This window comes from Mus caroli, unplaced genomic scaffold, assembly GCF_978045245.1.
Source record: "Mus caroli unplaced genomic scaffold, Mus_caroli_1 scaffold_1, whole genome shotgun sequence".
Classification (NCBI taxonomy): Eukaryota; Metazoa; Chordata; class Mammalia; order Rodentia; family Muridae; genus Mus; species Mus caroli.
The window spans coordinates 153,289,908-153,299,820 of record NW_028227256.1 but is presented as its reverse complement, the minus strand read 5'-3'; positions in this window follow the sequence as shown (position 1 = coordinate 153,299,820).

Genomic DNA, 9,913 nt, shown 5'->3' with positions numbered 1-9,913 from the left:
GGATTTTAGTGCGCTTTCGCTCCACAGTACAGTCAATTAGCGATTACCTACCACCCGCATTAGCAGGCGAGCTGGACAGCGGGAGAGTGCCCCAGTACTGCGGAGAGGGAGGAGGAGGAGGCCAGCAGCAAGGACAGCCGCTTGCAGTCCTGCAGAAGTGGACAATTAATTAACTGGGATTAAGGGTACTTTCTGTTGCCTTAAAAATGTCCTTTGAGACTCGGGTTTGGGGGGCTGACATGGTGACTATTCGGTGGATTTCTCTAGCTGGGAAATGAGGGTGCCCTTCTAATTGAAGAGGTGGGGGAGGGTGGGGAGGATTGGATGAAGGAACCTTGTGTCATTTCTTACAATTAGGGAAATTATCAAGAATAGAGCTGAGAAGCTGTGGGTGCACGAAGCTGATGGGGAGGAAGGAGTGTGAGATGTTACTCATTTTGGAAAACCAAGGTTAGAGAGACTCTGAAGCGGCAGTTTGCTGTGGCGGCACAAGGCGCATCTGCATGCATTTGGAGATGTCTTGATGAGGGCTCTATTTACCTCTGCAGTGGCTTTCTGCCCTTTCTTCCTTCCTGGAATTGGTATTAGCAATACCCATAATACAGATGTGTGCAGACAGGGCCCACCGTGCTCTGTGCCTTGAAAGTCCTCTTTCCTCTTGGTTACTCCCCTCCCCGTCCTTCTTCTTCCACCCCTCTTATTCTTACAGAAATCTTTGCAGAAATGTGGACTCCAAATTCACAGCACAGGGGGTTTCTTAGAGGTGGTGGGCCAGCAACCTTTCAGGGTGGTGGGACCTGGCTCCTGCCCCTGGTGCAGGATCAAAGGGATTGACAACACAAGGTACCAGGTGTAGGTATGATGCTGCCTTGGACCTGGCAGGGGGAGAAATCAGCTGCAAATAGAAATGGGTGGTGAGCGTCACTTTTTTTCTTTTTTCTTTTGACCTTGAGTTTTATAGGGGGTCCCTCATCAAAATGGAGCATCTGTCAACCATTTTGAAGCAGTTGGTGGTGGTAGGTGGCCAGGTTGGCCTTAATTGGCGAAACTGAAATTGATTCTCCCTTGCAAAATGTGTTAGGGACAGACTGGATGGCCATCCTGAGAGGTGAGTTCCTGCTTCTGCTACTATTTTCTTAGACTTTTTTTTTTTTTAAACCAGACTCCCTATTATCTGTCAAGCTGGGTCTAGCCACAGATGTTTTACTGCAGTGCCTCACCCCCAGATGCCCTTTAATTATAATTTGCTTTAATTATAATGTTGGGGGGTTAAGGGACTGATTCTGGAGGGTAGACAAATAGAGCAAAACTTCACAGCCAAATTAATTGGAAGTTTCTTCTTATGAGGGAGAGGCTGCCAAACATATGGGATATTGCTACAGAATGTGACATCGGAAAAATACTGTGTGGAGATTTAGGAATGATTAGATGGGAAAGGGCAATAGAGATAGGGATGCGGCTACAGCATCTCCCAGACAGCCTTGGGTCGGCTTAGTGTATTTTCCTGTTTTATTTACGGTCTCCAGGATATTTTATATACCAGCGAAGGATACTAATTCCATGAGAGCCTATCTTCTGGAGGATTATCTTTTCTCTGCATATGACATTCCTGTGCTACGTTGCTGCTGGGCTCATGTTAAAATAATATCAAAATTACAGCTTTAAAATGGTAACATCGAACTGATCTCTAGAGCCATTTTAATCTACTCTTTCATTGAAGAGCTTGGTGATTTGTTTGTTTTTGTTTTTATTTTTGTTGTTGTTGTTGTTTGGAACTGTCAAAGCAGAAACAGAATAAAGGAAGTTTTTGAAAAGACTCCAGACTGCCAAGTGAACAGATAAGATCTGCTGGGGAAAGAGAAGTAGAAAGAAATGGAAGGGAACCAGAGGGAAGGACACTGTCACTGCTGACACCAGCCTTCCCTGGCTCCTAGTCATTAAGACATTCATTGAAACAAACTAAGAGAAAATTAAGAAATAGACACTTGTAGATGAACATATTTTAAGCATGTAAATATAGTCATGTAGAGATGTGATGCCAATTTTTAAATTAGGATTTCTCCCCCCCAACATTTTTGTGTCTTGGCCTTTGTCTCTGTGTAATCCACCGCAGAACCTCATGATGTTCAGTGCATCTTTTTATTTGGTTTTAAATAATTAATATCATAACTCTGTGCTCCGGATTTTAGATGACTTCTACTAGGTTATGAAAATCACTTATGATTTTATGACATTTTGGAAAGTTATACTAGTATCTCTTGAAAACACAATAGAATAAATAAAAATATTAAGAAGTAATTATAAATTGCCCAATAAAAATGAACTAAATGTCTTCAGTAACAAAATCTGTGGGGAATGCCACAGGCATCTAGTCACGATTTGTCTCATAGGACTGAATCCTGGGACGAAGGCTTTTTAGTTGTAAATTGCTGGATAAACCAGCCCACAGGTCTATAGGTCACAGTCATCAGGCAACTTAAGAAAGAGCAAGTGGTCAGAAAATAAGATTCTACTGCCAGCAGCAATGGTGACAACTTTGAATTGGAAAGTTTATTTTTGAAGCAATTGTCCAGGCACAAGACTGTAACTTAATTTCAAAAAGGCTTTATGTCGGATCTGCCGCCTAGAAGATTTAAATGTTTCAGAACTCAGGGGAGAGTTAGGCAAAGGTGCTATCATTTGGTAAGCCCTGTCTTAGCTCATGGGAACACACTTTAGAACTGATCATTTCCAGACTGAACCAATGAGCTTCCACACTGTTATCTTCCCAAACCCAGAATTTTTTTTTTTTTTTTTTTTTTTTTTTTTTTTTTTTTTTTTGGTTTTTCGAGACAGGGTTTCTCTGTGTAGCCCTGGCTGTCCTGGCACTCACTTTGTAGACCAGGCTGGCCTCGAACTCAGAAATCCGCCTGCCTCTGCCTCCCGAGTGCTGGGATTAAAGGCGTGCGCCACCACGCCCAGCTCCAAACCCAGAATTTTAAAAAAGGCTCCCTGCTTTGTTCGTAGGGAAGATCTCTGACCACTGCTTTCTTCTTCCTCCATAGAAGGCAGGAATGGGAGTGTTTGAGAAAAGTGTGAGCATGATATCTTAGCTGTGTATGAGTTTCCTTCATGGCCATTTTAAAAGTCGGTAAAGAAACTTGAATTTAAAATCAATCAACTTAAATTTACACCAACCAACTACTTATTCAGTTAAGTCACCTGTAAGAGAACAGAGGAGGAAAGCCTCAGAGAGAGGTGTCTTGGTGTTAATGGTGGAAGCCATGATCTTCAGTCAGCCCTAGAAACTGCCCTGGAGACAAAGAAGGTCCTATCCCCAGTTCAGCCCCCAAGCCCGTGCTTAGCCTCACAACCTTCTAGTGGGAAGAGTAGTGTGGGGTCTACAAGCAGGGAGCCACCAAGTATCTTCCACATAGCCCTTTCTCAGCTAGAAGAAACCCCATTCTGAGCTCCCAGACTGCAGGATCTCTATTATGAAAAACTGAACTATATACATCCAAAAGGCAGTTAAAAGGCAATCCCCCATAAAGAATGCAAGTTCAGATTTTGCAAAATGTTAATCTGGCAACACAGCATAGCCAAACGGATTCCTGTCAGTGCAAACTAACTCGCTTTAAAAACACCAGAGACATGCATCAGCTCTGTGAGCCACTAGAAAGATGTGAGATCGAGATTCATTTACCCAGGAAGGGCCACTTTCTGAAGTACATTTTAGACGGTATTGCTGGGTGTGCAGTAGTCTCCTTAGTGATTTTTCCCCCTCCTTCTACCCTGTTGACCTTCTGTGACCAAAGAGATAGAAAATACCATTTTTCAAGGAATTAAAATCGATCATGTAAACACATACCCTCTGAAATGTTTGCTGGTGGCCTCTGGTTCCTTAAGAGCAGTTTCTTGGAAGGGGAGGGAGGATACACACAGGTAGGCAGCTATCTCGAGAGGGCATGGGTAACTTGATATGCTGCAGATCATACCAGGCTTCATTTCCCAGCTTCCCCAAACTGCTGGTGGAGGAATTGAGGGCTTGAAAGAGCAGCCCACTTTCTATTGAGCCAGTGTGAAAACTAAGCCTCTCCTGCAAATACTTCAGGAACTTTGAGGGCAGCCTTGTGAGTCTTGTAGGCTCCTGATAAGGGCCTGGACTATGGTTCCAGGGAAAACTCTATAACCCTTTGGACCTTTCAGCATCCCTAAGAACAATGCTCAAGCTTCCTGCTCATCAGAACCTGTTCCATTCTCACCTGCACATGCAAATGACCTCATCCCAAGGAGGAGTCTGCTAGATTTCTCTTTCCCAAAGAGATGAAGGTCTCATAATTGCATTGTCTCCCATCCTCTAGGAGACTGAAAGGAGCATGCATCTGGATGCCTTAGAAGTCAGGGAGTGGAGTTTGAGTGTATCAGTGAAGAAAGGTTTAGGGGGACAGGGATGGTGAGGTGTGAAGTAGGGTTTTGTTGTTTGGTTGGTTTGGTTTTTTTCTTTTTCCCTGACAGTACCAGAAGGTGAACTTAAGAGGCTTGTTCTTGCCAGGCAAGTGTCTACTACTGAGCTACAACTCCAGTCCTGACCCAATCTTGATTCACCTCAAATACATAAATCAACCTTTTTGGTGACTGGCTGTGAGACCAGGCAGAGGGGAGCTAATGACTGGGCAATGGTATTGTCAAGCTGGGTGGTCAGTACTCAGCTCATGTGATCACAACCTGGCAATCACAGACAGGTGCTATCACTCCCATTTTAGGCATAAGAAAACAGAGGTTCAAAGAAGTTTAGTAATTTATTTGCTCACTTCTGGGATCTGCATATGGATCTGGCTCTAGCCTCTAAGCAACAGAGCAGACCTAAGGGTTTGACACAGCTTTGAAAGCTTTCAAAATCACTCAGGAGCTTTGGTCTCTCTCTCTCTCTCTCTCTCTCTCTCTCTCTCTCTCTCTCTCTCTCTCTCTCTCTCTCTCTGTGTGTGTGTGTGTGTGTGTGTGTGTGTGTGTGTGTCCCTCCTCCCCTTCCTCCCTCTGTCTCAAAGAAGAGGAAAGAAGAGAACTGTTTCCACTCCCCTCCTGGTGGGTTTCTGTGGCACTCCTGTGCACTCTCCAGCCACCCCAGGCTGGACAGCTCCCTCAGTCAATAGTGGTTTTCTTTCGACAAGCTTGACTGCAGACCTGGCTCTTTGCCAAAAACGAAAAAAAAAAAAAAAAAAAAAAAAAACAACAACAACAAAACACGCCTTGGTCTATGGATATGTGCATGTTTGTGTGCAAAACAGGTGGCCTGTTTGCATCTGTGCATGTGTGCACATCTAGATTATATGTGTGTCTCTTTAAGTATTTGTGAATTTGTGTGTGGGTGTGTATGCATACTAAGTGTGTGCTCCCTTTGGCTAGTGGCTCATCTATCTTCTAGTCACTGCAAAACAGCAGTTTCAAGACAATCTCTGTCTGCCTTCATTTGCCCTCTATAAAATGACAGAATCCAGCCAAATTAGGCTTCTGTATATGTATGTGTCTTAGGGTGTATCTTTGTTTATCTGTGACTGTTTATACGTGCACATGTTTGTATATTGAGCCCCTGTATGTGGCTGTATGTGAGGATGTCTGTATAGATAGGTAGCATGCCTGTGTGTGCATGCAGCTGGGCCTAACTCCATGCCTGCGTGCTCTGCAGGACACTGGAAGCTCTGGTGTGTGGTGTTCAGAATCATGGTTTACTTCCTTGGCTATGCCGGAGTTTCCTCTATCTTTCTAAGCCTGAGTTTCCTGACTGTAGAGCTTTAGCAGAGGTCGCCACACTTAATGTGCACCTAGGATTAAAGCTTCCACTTCAGATGGAATGACTCCTCTTAGAGGGAATTGAATTTACAGATTACAGCCTGTCTTTAGTGACTCTAAAGACCTTTCTCAATTCCAGTTTCCAAAAGAGGACTTTGTGGTGTTACTAAAAACTGCCAGAGGTTGAGCTTACTGGGAAGCTGGAGAGTCCCAGGCCTCTAAAATGGTGTGGCTACAGCTTTATTCTTGGGGGGGAAAAGCATATGACTTCTGTACTGGTTAGGTTTTTCCCAATCATAAATATACAATAATAACATCAATAAGTCAGTATACCAAAAAAAAGATATTGTAACTCCTTGGAAAATGTCCAGATACTTTCTGTTTTTTTACTAATCAAATGGGTTTGTGTATCTTAGAATGTGGGGGTCTGAGTTCATAGGTCAGCTCCTTCTGAGGGAAGGGGTGGGTCTGAAGTTGACAGGTGCCCTCAACAAGCCAGCACCTCCCAGCTGAAGTGCTCTTGTGGGCGGGGTCTTCCTGTTCCCAGCCCTCCCCTGAGCATTAGGTATCCATCCCATGACACAAATCCTAAATTTATGTCTCGGAAATTTGCATCTGCCCAAATGTTAGGTAGCACAAGAATCTGTCTCCATTTCCTATCTAGAAATGTAAGGTCAGCCCCCTTCAGTGGCCTGGATTAGCCTATCTTAAAGAGTACACCCAGGCTTAGGCTGGGTCCTCATGCCCACACAGTAGTCTCTGGACAGGCTGCTGACCCTGCAGTCACTTGCTCATCTGTTAGAGAGGATGACAGGACCCTTCCTGCTTCACTGTGTGAAGCTGAACTTAAAATATGCCTGCTACAGTTCACAACAGGCTCTCCATGCCCGGTTTTATTATTCTTCCTGGGCTTTCGCAACTGTTTCTAACTTAATTTTTACTTTAAGATCTCACCCTTTCTGTGTCTCTGTCATCTCTTTCAGTTGATAGTGGAATGTATTTGGAAGGGTTTGTTTGTTTGTTTTTAACATAAAACGTGTCCTTAATCTATACCTTACATTTGTATCAAACCCAAGGGTCTAGTTTGGTCCCCAGACATCCCCTGGTCATGGCTAGCTGGATGTTCCAACCTGCCCAGCTGTGATGTCTGCTAGCTGCAGACTGGATCTCCTATTAGCCTTCAGAGCTGTGCTCTGCGCTCCCGCCCCGGCGCTGCTCCCTGCATACATTAGCCCTAATGTATTCTCTTTCGAATACCCATCATATTAAGTCTCTCGCTAGGTACCTTGCTCGAAATAAATTTTATGGCCATACATCCTCGCCCTCATCACATGCATTTGTAGGTTGGAGGAGAAATACAGTCGTATCAAAGCAGTCGCACGGAGTAGACTAAACAATTGGGTAGGATTAGGCTGTGGTCCTGGAGCCAAGGGGGAGGCGGCTGCCTAGCCCAAGTACTCTGCTCAGAATCCAGGACCAGTCTCGCTCGGTCCCACAAAGAAGTCCCCGGTGAGCCATCGGGACCGAGGCGGCGTAACCAACTGTGTTCTTCTGGGACCCGGGGGCAGGCGTGGGGGAGGGTTGCGGGGAGGCGGGGAGGTGATGCCCAGCGGTGGCAGGTGGTTGGCGCAGCCGACAATCGACACTCGGCAGTCTAGTGGCCAAGGTGCTGTACTGTGACCCGCCCCTCTTTATCCTTGTCGTTCAGCTTTCTCCCTCTCTGCATCTTTTGTCCTTGATTCACTTCTTTGAGCTGGAATGCTTCTGAGTTGTCTGCCTTTCCCCGACAGATGTGTGGGAGCAGGCATCCCTGCTAACCTCCAACCTAACCCCTCCCCTTCGGGAACCACTGCCCCTTGTTGGAGGCTGGGCTTGACCTGGCTCTTCCCTGCTGTACTGTGCTTACAGGCAGTCTCTCCTGGCCAGCACTCTTTTCAAGCCTTTCCCCAACAGCCCTGCTGCCCCGCGCCCCACCCCCACCCCACCCCGGTGGTCCCAGGTAGAGACCACAGGAGCGGCTGGATAAATACTTCAGGCACGCAGGTATACCCCAAGCTTTTCTGGCTTGCCCCACGATCTGCACTGGAGGGCAATGAGATGTTTGAGAGAAATGGCTATCAAAGTCCAGAGAGGTGAAGCCCACAGACAGACTGGCAGGACTTTCCATTTCTAAGAGCAGCTAACCCATCTTGTAATCACAGAGAACCCTGAGGGACAAAGGCTGTGTGCCTTGCCCTGACTTTTCCCCAGGTGTTGATTCCTTCACCTCAGGTAATCCTGAGAGGAAGTGTTGGCCACATCACCCCAGTTTTCCAAGTGAGGAGCTGAGGCAGAGTGGTCATTTGCCCAAGGTGACAAAGCAGAGGCAGGATGCAGATGCAGACAGCCTGGTACTAGAATCCACCCTGTGTCCTTCCCATCTCTTGTTAAGTTGCTGTATGAGCCATCAGAAGTCCTCCGTAAATACTCCAGTTTTATTTTATTTTATTTTATTTTATTTTATTTTATTTTATTTTATTTTATTTTATGCCTTTCGCACAGAGGAGAACTTATGTTTGAGACAAGGTCTTGCCTAATCTGTTTTTAAACTCGTAGTCCTTCTACTTAGGCTTCCCAAATTCTGGGATAACAGGTGTGCGCCACATTCCTGGCTTGGAAAAAATCTGTGAAGTAGAAAGAAAGAAATCCTAGAATACAAACGGTGGTGATTAGCAAGTGTCCAGCCTGCACGGCTCTTTCTCGGCCTAGGAGTCAGGGAGCGGCACTGACCAGCAGATCTGATTTTCAAATGGATGCTGGTGATCCTTAGGCTCGAAAAAGGGACAGGGGAGGTTGGGGCTTAATGGCTCCAAGGTGGCCTCGGGCGGGCGGGTGTTACCGCTATTGATGAGGTTTAGCAAGTATTCCAAGTTCAAACAAGTGTCTGGAGAGTTAAGAAAGATTTCTCTGAACATGGATGTTTTTTAGATTTTTTTTGCTAGCATACATTAATTGTACATAATATTGAGTTCCACATGTGTATATGATGTCTTTTGATCGCGTCTGCTTACCTCATATTCTTTCTGGGTCCCTGTCTCCACATTTCCCACCCTTCGCAGATCATCTTTTCTATTTCATTCCATTCTTTCTTTCTTTCCCTCTTTCTGACAGGATTGCATGGAACCCAGACTGCAATTACATTTTCTACGTAACTCAGGCTGTCCTTAAACTCCCGATCCTTCGGTCTCCACCTCCCAACAGCTGAAATTACAGATATACCTAGTACACTTCTTTTAGAATTATTTTAGGTTTATTTTTTATTAATTAATGTGTTTTATGTGTATGAGTGTTTTGCCGGCACGTATGCCTGTGCACCATGTGCCTGGCTATTCTCTGCAGATGTCAGAAATGGGTATTAGATCTTCTGAAACTGGAGTTACAGATGGTTGTGAGCCACCATAGCTGGAAACATAACTCCAGCCCCCTGTGAGCCTTTAATTTCTGAGCCTTAGCTCCAGCTCCATCTTTTTTTTTTTAAAAAAAGATTTATTTATTTATTGTATGCTTTAAGTACACTGTAGCTGTCTTCAGACACTCCAGCAGAGGGAGTTAGATCTCATTATGGATGGTTGTGAGCCACCATGTGGTTGCTGGGATTTGAACTCAGGACCTTCGGAAGAGCAGTCAGTGCTCTTAACCGCTGAGCCATCTCTCCAGCCCTCCAGCTCCATCTTTAAAAGACTTAGAATCTGCTAGATCTAATTTCATTATTTATGAATGAACAAAAACTCCATGTGTATATATATCCTTCCCTGCCTTGCGACAGCGTCTCACTATGCTGCTGCCTCTTGGGTGCAAGGATTAAAGGTACACACCAGCACACTCTGCTCCATTTTCTTTTATCTTTCACATTTATTTTTCTCTATATGTACACATGTCTTTGTGTGTATGCTACATGTGTGCAGGTGCCTGCAGAGGCCAGACGAGGGCGTCTCGACTATATGGTCGTTTGAGAGCCTCCTGATGAGTAGGTACTGGGAATCAAACTTAGGTCCTCTAGAAGACCAGGAAGTGCTCTTACCTACTCAGTGGCCTCTCTAGTACCATATCCTATCTTCTTTATCCATTCACCTGTGGATGAACACCCAGGCCAATCTTACAATGCCAC